This window comes from Dasypus novemcinctus, chromosome 11, assembly GCF_030445035.2.
Source record: "Dasypus novemcinctus isolate mDasNov1 chromosome 11, mDasNov1.1.hap2, whole genome shotgun sequence".
Taxonomy (NCBI): Eukaryota; Metazoa; Chordata; class Mammalia; order Cingulata; family Dasypodidae; genus Dasypus; species Dasypus novemcinctus.
Genome location: NC_080683.1, coordinates 59093250 through 59104611, shown reverse-complemented (window position 1 = coordinate 59104611; position 11362 = coordinate 59093250). Strand labels below are relative to the sequence as shown.

Here is an 11362-nt window from a genome sequence, read left to right as displayed (position 1 = left end):
GTTTAATTAGGACTTGGTGTAAAGAAACCCCTTCTCCCCTTCCCCAAAGGGATACTGCAGTTATATCACATACCCAGTAGGCACCACAATGAAGATCAGAGCTTATACTTAAGGTTTTTTACACACCAGTTGCCCAGTAAATGCAAATTTAACAAGAAAATTAGACATGTCATATGTTCAAAATGCTCATGGCAAACAATCATTTTTGCATTCCTGCAAATAAAATTGTTTTATACTGTAAGCTGGAGGCGAGTGTAACTTATTTTTGTAATAAAGTTTTTATTTTTTTTATGTGTCATTAATATAAATGTGTGTTAGTGTAGAAATCTCCTGGTTTAGAATTGCACACATTTCAGTATGTTTACTTGTACTTACATAATTTTAGAATAGTAGTTGCCAATAGCCTGTATGTTTCACATTAATTGGTTTTTTTATGTTATCTTAATAAACCATTTTAGTATGTTGTATGTCAGTTACTGGGATAGCTGGGGCATAGAGTGTAATTTAAAATTTGTCAATAAGTATTCATTGGAATATATGTAAATGTGCCTTGCCGGTTATTGAAACTTACCTACAAAATGAGTATGGGGTGACAAAAATTAGTTCTTGGTGCTTAATGAATCTCTCTGCCACTGATTTTATATATTACCCCGTGCTTTTATAAAGTACATATCTCTCAAATGTTAGCGTTAAGTTTGAGGGCTACAACAAAATATTTACATTTCATCCTAACATAATAAGTATAATAGGTTTGTGGAAAATGGGTAAACTAAATGTAGCCTTCAGTAAAATTGAATCTCAGTGTAATCCTTGGTGCTGGCATTTTCCAGTGCCAAGGAGTTAAATGATCCCATCGAAGAGGTCATTGCCATGCCTCTTGGCACTTAACTGTCATACCATTTTTAAGGGACACTGTCAAGGTGTTTATGTTAATTCTCAGAATTATTTTTTGGAATTTTAGGACAAGTTTGTTTGACTTAAGTAGAACTGCATTGTTAAAGTTGAATGATGAACACTTTTGTGAATTCACAAATGTGTTCTTAAAATATTAAAATATTGTGGAGCTGTGGATTTCCAAGGCTATTTGGCATTTTTAGTTTGTGGACTTGGGAGGAAAAAACTGATGATATAAAGAAATTGTGAAGAATTGATGTTTATACTTACAGAAGGGTAATGTAAACAGTGGTGATGAAATATACACACTCAAGTGAAATTACTTGACAGTGTTCATTTGAATAACTGAATTCAAGCCATTATACTTTTAAAATTAAATATCATTTGCACTGTTCTGATAATGGGTGCAGTTTTTGAGCAATATAATCAGAGCTAAATATGCATGTAGTGATTAGTGATGTGAACAATAAGTTCTGAGAAGAAATACTTAACTGATACTTTCAAACTTAAAATTTCTGTAGTAAAATCAGTATCAAACTTACAGATCAAGGAAAACAGGCAATGCATATACATACATTTGAATGTTGTGTGGCCTATAAAGCAATAATGCAATTTATATGGAATGTCATGAGATATGAGAAATGGAAATGCAAAAATTACTAATCCTTTAGTAAAAATGTCAACATGTTAAGGGGGAATGTTAACTAATGTAGGTTATTGCTATTTGTGATTTGTTTATGGGTTCTTGGCTTTGACAGCTTCAAAGATGGACAGATGGCAAGCTAAAGAAAACTTATATATATTGTCAAGGAAAGGGTCTTCAATCCAAGTGTCAAGTCCCTTCCCTTGGGATGAAAATTTTATCCATAAAGCATTCTGATTGTTTAAAAAACAAAAAAAGTTTCAGTTACTGAACCAAAACAGACGCAAGATTTTGTTTCTGCAGACTACTTGGCAATTTAAAGTGATCATAAATTTAGTATATCAATTTTCAGAAATGTTGCTTTGAAAGAAACCATTCTGTATTCCAGACATATGCTTTTTTGTGGAACATTTTCAGCACTGCAGCTGATCAGATGTTAGAAATGAAGGGGAAATTGAGCACAAAAAGAGCTGTTGCCCACTCATGATTGCAATTGCTGTAGCATCATGAGAGATTTTCTTTTGATTACTAATAGTGTGACTTAAAAAATATAAGCATTTTCCTCATAGTAGAACATCATAGAAGGGGATTGATAGGATGACCTGAAGTATTTAGTTGTTCATAAAAGATGTGGAAGGACTTTTAATATCATGCTAGATAGGTAGTCATCACATGTAGGACAGCTGTTTTTTGATTGCTAAGCCAAAAGGCACTGTTGATCAGAAACACAGCAGATCACTATATTATTACAGAGTATAACATGTAGTCAGTATTCTAAGGGGAGAAATTAAAAAGCTAGAAGGGTCTCATGTTTTTAGGACAGGAAACTACCCCTGGACTGAAATGACTGCTGTGGTTCTAAAACTTTGACGAGTAACCACCATTAACTATTTTCTCCCCAATTATGTATGTCATAAAATTTTTTTTATCTCACCATAGGAATTCATGAAGAGCTTAAGTGACAATACATAAAAGGAACAGACTTGTGGGATGGTGTTCTAAGGTGTAATATTAATTACTTAGTAATCATACCACTCAATAGGGAATGCCACTACATTTCCTAAGATGATAATTTTGAACCAGTGTTTGCAGACATTTTTAACTGGGCAATTTGCAGATGGATTTTTTAGGGGGACTGTCAATTTTTACTAAGAAGTACTTTTTAAGTTATAAATTGTTAGCACCACACAGTCTGCCTTCAGTAATAAACCTGAAACTTTTTTTTTTTTTTTAGAACCAGAAGCATTCAGCTGGAAAAACAATCATTTACAAATGAAAATCAGTATTATAGCTAGTGCTCTGGGTCAAAGACTAGACTTTTTAAAATCATAACAGTAGTCTGAAAAACATTCAGAAGTCTGACATTGAGAAACAAAAGCTTGTACCTGACTAGTATTTTTATTAAAAAATATTGTTAGCTTATTTTAAATTCCTTTACATTTATTTATCCATAAAATTTATATTTATTTCACTCCTTTCCTCTTACAGAAAACTGTCTGCAGGCTCTTTGATTTGGATTAAATGTATGAAGTACTGTCTTTTGCCAAAAACCTCAAATTACCTGTTCATTTCAACATAGTGGGTTTGTGCTTGTTTGGAGATCAGTTCAAAAACTATCTGTACTATCTGTACTGCCTCTGATGTTAAGATTTTATGTATAGCATAAGGAAGCTAGCTCTGACTATATTTTCCTAAGAATAAAGACCTATTTTTGTAGCATGTCTTAGGATCTTCAGGAGTCCAAGAGTTATTGTGGGTGTTCTCCATTTCATCATTTTTCATTTAACAGCTTTTTAATATGAACTTGGAGTTTTTAGAGCTCTTTCACTCTTGGGTTGTGAATACATTCAAAGCAATTAAACTTAGACCGGTAATTCTTCAAAACACCCAATTGCAAGTACTTGATGGGGATATGTTTAAGTATGAATGTATAAGGCTGGTCTTCACTTAATTGTAAGTGATGGTGAAAATACTCAGTGGTCAAGTACATGACAGCGGATTTGATGAAGAAGTTAAGGTAATTTGGTTCATTTTTACTTTTCTGGGAACATGCCTGCCACCTTGCAGTATTCTTCTATTTCTGTATCATTAGCAAATAGATTTTCACTGAAGATTTGAAAATGAGGGTTGAGGTTGCAAGGAATTCAGAAGAGGGAAGTGATTAACAATATGTTTTACTATAATCTGCATTTTAAGTGACTTCAAGTAAAGTTAGGTAGGTGAACTCAGCTTAATGTGCTTATTAAGCCAAGTGGGCAAATCACTGTCAAAGAATGGGGAACTTTGTAAATAAAGTGGGAGGTTTGGCTCATATACCTAGGAATTTAGGGGTGGGAGGACTGGTGCAGTTTTGGCCACTTAATCAGGACAAGAATCCTTTAAGGCTTATTAGGGTGCTTCTGTTTATGATTACCAAAATTTACTCATTACTGAAAACAAGGTTATTTCAGAGCAGTTTGTCATGGAAATTTTATGATACCTACCTGAAAAATTGAGGTGTACCATTAGGTAATTTTGAAAATGATTTCTTTTGCGCAGATACCAAACTAGTACTCCCCACCCCTCCTTGTTGAAACCAGGACTGCTGAACGGAATTAAGTTATCATTTTAGAAATTGGTGTCTTGGAGCTTCCAAAAATGTGCTTGTAACAAAATCAATAAGATCAAGATACAGTTAAAGAATAATTTCATTAGCAGTTTCAATGAATATCTGTCTATATAAAATAATTTAAAACACGTTTAACCTGAAAGGGTTTATAAAGGCTAGTATCTAATGAGTTGCCCTTTGTTTGCCTTTTTTAGGCTTTTGGCTGTGTTGAAAAGATCTGTAATGTGAAGTTTCAGCTTGCTATGGAGTGAATTTTAGGATACCCAAGGGAAAATTGGCATCTTGTGTCATTTGTGAACTACAGCCAATTTTTTTTTTTTTAATTTAGGGCAAAGGATTTGGTTAAACAGATTGGGGCTGGTTCTAATAATTAAAATTTATAGAAATAAAGAGTTTTATAAATTCTAAATGATGAAATCAGGCCTTTGAAGTGTAGAAACGACTGTGACATGAGTTTCAACATTTCAGGTGTTAATGGGGTTCATTTAATGATATTAACTTTAAATGAGGTAAAGAAAATTAATTAGAATAATCCTACTCTTAAAGAGTAGAAACTTCCATTTGAATTGAAGTGCCTGTAAGTGACTTCTCCTGTAGGAATTAAGAAAATTACATTACTGCATAGTTTTAAATACAATATTAAAAGCTAGGTATATTTTTTTTATCATGAGCAAAGAAATCTATTTTTAAAGAGAATATCTTTTTTAAAAAATACCTCTGTATTCATGTTGCTTTAACTAGAAATTTCATGAATTTAGCCCCTAAAATTGCTTTATTTTTTTAACACGTGAAAAATTAGAAAAATGTATATACTAATTGTATTTCACAATATAATATTTTGAATGTACTTGGAAGAAAAACAGAAATAATGCAGTATGTCAAAGGTCATTTATAAACATTGCCAGAATACATTTTCCAATTCTATTCTGTATTCACATGCATTATGTATTACACAGTGTTGTTTTGGCAAGACATCATTCATATTTCCTTAGCTTTTTTCTCAAAATAGTAAAAACTTATGAATTTGCAGAAACTGAAATCTTTGTATTTCATCAACATTATTAAGGACTAGAGCAATTCCTTTTAGGCACCGTACTTCAGCTTTATTTATAAATACAATTCAAAGTTTAAAAGCCTTTATTCAAAATTACCTCATTTACTTCATTCCTGAAGGTACAGTTAGCATTTAGGAACTAAACATCAGCAAAGTAGGGGCTCTACAAGTAGATATTGTAATTAGTTTCTTTGGCTTATCCCTGCTAATTTTGTCCGTTTCTGTTATAGTTGTGTCAACTTTAATTACTACTGCTAGTACTAGAAATTGAATGGTTGGTCATTCAGTATCTTTATATGATTCCTTTTGCCTCTTTTTAGAATGGAAGCTCCTCGAGGGCAGGGAAATCTGTTTTAACTGTACTAGGCAGTTTTTAAAAATTCTTAAAATTGTCTTCAGGTTAAGGGAACAATTGGTCTTAATTTATAGACTATACTTTTTATGTCTATTAATTGTAGTTAAAATATCCTGGTATGGAAGTTACATATGTTTTCCGTATTTGAAATTAGAGGGGAAGGGTACTCATATATTCATAACGTCATTTTTAACAACAACTAGTGAGCAGCTTTCCTTTTTACTGATGTTCATATTAATTCCTTTCTACAGAACAAAACATCAGCCTACAAATCCCCATCTGTACTATATATATATATTTTTTTATTTTTTATGCTCCTCTGCACCCCTATTGTTTGAGGTCACTTTTTGCTCTCTGTTCATTTGCCATGTACTCACTGTGTCTGCTCATCTTCACTTTAGAAGGCACCAGGAACCAAACCTGGAACCTCCCATGTGGGAGAAAGGTGCTTAATTGCTTGAGCCACTCAGATCCCTGGTTTGTTGTGTATCTCATTGTCTTTCCTCTTTGTTTCGTCATCCTGTTGAAGCAGCTCACTGCCCCTGCCCAACATGCCAGCTCTCCTTCTCAGGGAGGTACTGGGAACTGAACCTGGGTCCTCCCACGTGGTAGGCAGAATCCCAGTCCCTTGAGCCACATCTGCTTCCCTGTATTATATTTCTTTAAGGAAGTAATACTTCAATATTGCTTTCTTGTTTTTCTGGTTGAGAGTCTTGTAACTAAAGTTTTCTAAGATTCTTTGCAGTACACTTTAGAAGATGAGAGGATAAGCAATATTGAGATGCCTGAGAAAAGCATGAAGGAGCTAGTTAAATTAAGGTCTTGAGAACAGTGTTTCTAAGACTAATCCATACTATTCACTGTATTTTTAAATGACCTTAGAGTGGTGGTTGCATCCATACCTATAGCCTTTTATTTATATATGTGACAATTGGTAGGTGGTTGAAATTGTCACCTGAAAAGGGAGGTTCTGAGTTTTTAAGGCCTGTCTCAGTTATATATATATATATATAGTGTGTATATTCATCTAGTTTGAGTAATGATTGGGAAGGTGTTAGGCTTATTTATACTTAGTTGATATTTTCATTTGATTGTACTTGAAAGAAGTTTAAGGAAACCTGTACACGGAAAACATACAAATAGCACAGGCTGTAAAAGTCTACTTTGTCCCCATACCAGTCTCACTCATAGAGATAACGCCTCTTTAGTCCTTAACAGTAGCTAATTCTTACACATCTATTAATTACCAACTTTAAGCAGTATTTCTTTACACTTTATGAGGACTTTAGCTTATGCTACTCCTGTTCTCCTTTTGCCCCGCTTTTTTTTTTTTTAAAGATTTACTTACTTATCCCCCCCGTTGTCTGTTCTCTGTCCATTTGCTGCATCTTGTTTCTTTTGTCCGCTTCTGTTGTCGTCAGCAGCACAGGAATTGTGGGTGGTGCCATTCCTGGGCAGGCTGCACCCTCCTTTGCGCTGTTGCCCCGCTATTTTAAATTTAGTTGGTTACCTTTATTAAAACACTTAAGCCTCCACTTCTACTTTTCTGCTGTAAGGTACTGTTTTCTGCTGTACACTTAAGCCTCTACTTCTGCCACTTTTCTACTGTAAGTTATTGTTTCTACTGTAAGCTTATAATACTTCTTCATATCTTGCTTTAGACCAAAGATAGCTAAATAAAACTGTGTTTCTGAGTAATGTGCTGAGATCCACAGAGAACTAATGCTGTTTTGCTCAAACCAATGCCCTTTGAAGAGGAAAATAGCAAGAGTAGAGATGACATAGATTTTTTTTTTAATGTTCCATCAATTACTTAAATTTCATGCCATAGTTAAAAAAAGACCATGACTTTGATTTTTCCTTGGATTTCTTATTTCTTGTTAGAAGAAAAGGTAAGACATTGTGAATATATTATTGTGGTCTTCTGGCTATTTAGTCGTATTTGCTGAATGCTGTATGCATTCCTGTCATCCTGGGGTTCTTTTTTCCCAATTGCAATGCTAATAATGTTCCACTGTTTTCAGATTCTTTCCCTTCCTCTTGGGTTCCTTTTTCTTTCTGTGCAGTACGTTGTAAAAATTTTCAGAAAGGGTACGTGAATTGTAAACAGTCTTAAAAACTGGAAAATAGCTGTTTCAACCTTGCTCTTCTAGCTGCAATGTCATTTTTCATCATAGGTTTGAAAGCATTGCTTTTCTTGTCTAGTGTTGGTAGTAGTAAGTCTTGATTTGAATGCAGTTCTAATTTTAGGCATTTTGATTTTTATTACAGAAGCTTTCAGAACTTTTTATGTGGTCTAAAATTTCATAAGTTTCTATGCATATCCTCATTTGTTTTGCTTTTTAACGTGAAGTCTTAAGGGTTTCTTCATTGCTGAGCATTCTCCTTTTCACTTGTTTTGATTTTCTTTTTGGAGCTCCTTGGATGGGAAGAATTGGACTGTCATGGATTGATTTTTCTCATGTTTAGATTTGTTTTTCACCTCACTGTAGCTTTTTATACTTTCTAGAAAATAACTTTTTTTCTCCTCAGGCCATGTCTTTACTTTCTAAGTTTCAGCTGTTCTTGATCACTCTGGAATATTAGAGATTGTTTTAAAGTTACCAGTTTCTTTTAGGTTGAATAGGAATATTAGTTCATATTGGTTATTTTGTTTTTGTGCTTCTAGTTTTACTCAAATACTTGAGAAAATAGGAATTTATCATTCATTCTTACGAGAGAAGGATGTGGTTGATTAATACAAGTAGTCTGGTGTCACTGGGCTTGTGCACTAATGAGAGGGTTAACTGCAAGTTCTCTGTGTGTTGAGGGAGAGAGGGAGGGAGGGAAGAAGGGAGGGAGAAAGAGATGGGTGAACACATGTTGACTAAAAGGCTTTATTTTAGCTTCCTTGAAAGGTGAGGCAAGCAGGTTTCTCACCCCTCCCATCCAGTGCCAAAAAGAAGATTGCAGGATCAGAGGAGTCCTGACCCTTTCTCGATAGTTAATTCTTGTTGAGGAGATAGGTGCATCCTAAAAGCAATTAGTTTAGACCTTCAGCTTGTCACCTAAATTTCTTCCCCAGCACTCCCCCAGCTTTTCCTTTTCACTTATCCCTCCCATGGTAAATCTCCCCTATTCCTTGTAGCCCTATAAGTATTAATATCGGATTCATTTCATCATCTTTTGTACTTAAAAGAGAACACTTAGCATGCTGAAGGGTACAGAGAAGATATTTTATAACAGGCCACAAATACAGTAACATTCTTAACTAGGGAAGCAAAGTTTTTGGAAAGTCTTTTTAAAGGGAGTATTATGATAGATTCAGAAAATGTTGGTGTGACATATTGTTTCTAAACATTTTCCATTGCATTTAATTTTGCTATTTCTATTATATTTGACAGTTTACCTTAATGTCTTGCTAGACTTCATTCCTTATTATTGTGGCAGAATCTCTTAAGTCTACCCTTTTCCAGATTTTCTGAGATTTGATGAGAGTCTGTGTTAATTTATGTGTGAAATATGTTTTTATGCTTGTCACATACTCTTGTTTTTGCTAACTAGAGAGTCTGCATCCTTTAAAAGTTTCCATATAAAGATATGGCACTTCAAAAAATCTTGGAGCATTTTGGCTATTCTTAAGGACCACTTCCAATTATTAAATTAGTTCTTAATTAGCTATTGCGATATTAAATACTAATTAGCTGATATCAAGGAAAATACCAACTCAAGGTTTTTGGCACCAAAAATTTTGGCTAATTTTCATTGGTAAGACACACAAACACAATACATATATACCAGGAAATGGGGGAAAATAAAGTTTCTTATTCAACTAGCAGACCTAGATCCAAAAAAACCCGTTAAACTCTGAACCATCTGTCCTTACCCCAAGCTCAACATTCAATGATATATAGATTAGGTTTTTGACAAAATTCTGCCTAAGTATTTTGTTTTTTCCATATTCATTTGTTGTGACAATGAAACACAAATGTTTCATTAAGTTAGACTTAATTCATCACTTCACCTTGTAATACCTTACATAACATTTTCTAGTACATTTATTGTCAGACTGCTTGCTCTTCAAGATAGAGTAGGGAGAGTGGTTGTAGCTCTGTGGTTGAGCTGCTTCCCATGCACAAGGTGCCAGGTTCAATTACTGGTACCTCCTTAAAAAAAAAAAGAGTTGGGCAAGTATTTCTCATACAGTGAAGAAAACTAACACTGGAGATAGAATATATTCTGATGGGAAAAAAACCTATTCAAGTATTCCACTTTAACCCAAATTTCAATACTGCAGTAATTGGGAGTCAACTTGAATTACATAGATGGGCAACAGTTACATCAACTAATATATAAGCAACATAGATCTGCCTTTGTGTTGTTTATTTTTTAACTTGAGAATGCATATTCATTTATCAAGTTGTTTAGCTCTGAAATTCTAAGCATAACTCATTTAGTATAATGCAAATATATTAATGAACCATATAACATAAGGCAGTCTCCAACTGTTAAACCAACCTCTTAAATTTTTATTGCTAATAATTCATAGTGCCAGCATACCATGTAAAATAGCATAGGTGTTAAGCAGTGATCCCCTTCACCCCCAAACTGTGTCCTCTGGTTGAAATCCCACATATTTTGTTATCACAGTAAAGCATTTTACTGCTCCATTGCAGGAACTTGTAGTCTTGGAATTAGGCCCTTTTATGTTGATTCTCTTTTTTCCCTCGGCAATATTTTTTTTCTTTTAGGAGTATTAGAGATTGAACTGGGACCCTTATACATGGGAAGCATGTATGAGTTAGACCTGCTCCCTTCCCCTCTACTTTTTTTTTTTTTTTTTTAAAGATTTATTTATTTCTATCCCCTTCCCCCCCTCCTACCCCGGTTGTCTGTTCTCTGTGTCTGTTTGCTGCATCGTCTTTGTCCGCTTCTGTTAGCGGCATGGGAATCTGTGTTTCTTTTTGTTGCGTCATCTTGTTGTGTCAGCTCTCCTTGTGTTCGGCACCATTCCTGGGCAGGCTGCACTTTATTTCGTGCTGGGTGGTTCTCCTTACGGGGCGCACTCCTTGCGCATGGGGCTCCCCTATGCGGGGACACCCCTGTGTGGCAAGGCACTCCTTGCGCCCATCAGCACTGTGCATGGGCCAGCTCCACATGGGTCAAGGAGGCCTGGGGTTTGAACTGCGGACCTCCCATGTGGTAGACGGACACCCTAACCACTGGGCCAAGTCTGCCGCCTTTCCCTCTACTTTTTTTTTTTTTTTTTTAATATTTATTTATCCCCTTCCACCCCCTAGTTGTCTGTTCTCTGTGTCCATTTTCTGTGTCTTTTTCTTTGTCCGTTTCTGTTGTCAGTGGCTCAGGGATCTGTGTTTCCTTTTGTTGTGTCATCTTGTTGTGTCAGCTCTCCTTGTGTTCGGCGCCATTCTTGGGCAGGCTGCACTTTATTTCGCGCTGGGTGGCTCTCCTTACGGGAAGCATTCCTTGCACGTGGGGCTTCCCTACGCGGGGGACACCCCTGCCTGGCAGGGCACTCCTTGCGCGCATCAGTGCTGCGCATGGGCCAGCTCCGCACAGGTCAAGGAGGCCCAGGGTTTGAACTGCGGACCTCCCATGTGGTAGACGGACGCCCTAACCACTGGGCCAAGTCGGCCACCTCCCTCTACTTTTAAGAGCTGTACCCGTTGCCCAATAAAGAAAACTACATATTTTTTAAAGCTCTAATCTCTGTAGCGTTTATTATATTGAATCACTTTTTTTTTTAAGTCTTTGCCACCATGCTGGTTCTCTAATTTTCTCTAACCGTTCCATTTTTCTCTATCCTTA

The 11362-nt window shown here is 35.4% G+C and overlaps 1 protein-coding gene across 7 annotated transcripts in view; it reads left to right on the top strand.

The window, feature by feature from the left end:
• Positions 1–3256, top strand: part of SYNCRIP (synaptotagmin binding cytoplasmic RNA interacting protein) — a 27239-nt gene extending 23983 nt beyond the window's left edge. For all 7 annotated transcript variants that reach the window (XM_071218585.1, XM_058307123.2, XM_058307126.2 and 4 more), the window contains one exon: positions 1–3256. This exon is cut by the window's left edge. The gene's annotated coding sequence lies outside the window, so the exon portion shown is untranslated.
• The last annotated feature ends 8106 nt before the right edge of the window (positions 3257–11362 follow it).